Source organism: Etheostoma spectabile, unplaced genomic scaffold, assembly GCF_008692095.1.
Source record: "Etheostoma spectabile isolate EspeVRDwgs_2016 unplaced genomic scaffold, UIUC_Espe_1.0 scaffold314, whole genome shotgun sequence".
Taxonomy (NCBI): Eukaryota; Metazoa; Chordata; class Actinopteri; order Perciformes; family Percidae; genus Etheostoma; species Etheostoma spectabile.
This window is the reverse complement of record NW_022605583.1, coordinates 577,807-578,662: the sequence shown is the minus strand read 5'-3', so window position 1 is coordinate 578,662 and position 856 is coordinate 577,807. Positions and strand designations below refer to the sequence as shown.

The window sequence follows — 856 nt, the reverse complement described above, 5'->3', positions numbered from 1 at the left end:
CCGGTCCTGCTAGAGGGAGTTGAGGTGGAGGCAGTTGAATCCTACAAATACCTCGGGCTGTGGCTGGACAGCCAACTGGACTGGACAACACACACCAGCCACCTGTACAGGAAGACACAGAGCCGGCTGTACTTCCTTCGGAAGGCTGCGCTCCTTTACCACTCATCAAACGCTGTGGATGTTCTACCAGTCTGTGGTCACCAGTGTCCTCTTCTACACTGTGGTGTGCTGGGTGGTGTGCAGCATATCAAAGAAGGACACCCAAGGAGGAGACAAAACGATCAGGGGAGGGCAGCATCTGTGGTCGGCATGAAGCTGGACTCACTGGTGACGTGGCAGAGAGGACGACATTGGACAAACTGCTGGACATTACTGACAATGCCAGCCCACCCCTGCACACCGTCATCAGCACCCAGAGGAGCGGTTCAGTGGAAGGCTGCTCCTTCCAAGTGCCGGACCAACAGATCAAGGACTCCTTCGTCTCTAATGCCATCAGACTATACAACTCCTCACTAGGGGGGAGGAGGAAATAGGGCAGAGAGGAAATACAACATAACATACTACCATACATACAGACATACATACAGTACACATACATACATACATACATACATACATACATACACACATACATATATACATAGCCTACACACACACACACCTGGACTTAAATTCACACCTGGTCACTTTATCACTAAAACACTGACACTTTAATAACAATTTATGGTCTTTTCTTTGTTTATTTGACGAATGTTCTTATTGTTGTTCTTATTGTTATTTTGTTGTCTTTATACTGTCTTTTTATCTATTTTTTTTTATTTCTTTTCTCGCTAAAACTGCTGCTGGAACTTTCAAT

At 45.9% G+C, this 856-nt stretch overlaps 1 protein-coding gene across 1 annotated transcript in view; it reads right to left on the bottom strand.

Moving 5' to 3' along the window:
* Window positions 1-856, bottom strand: part of manba (mannosidase, beta A, lysosomal) — a 16,690-nt gene that overhangs the window by 15,398 nt on the left and 436 nt on the right. The window lies entirely within an intron of this gene.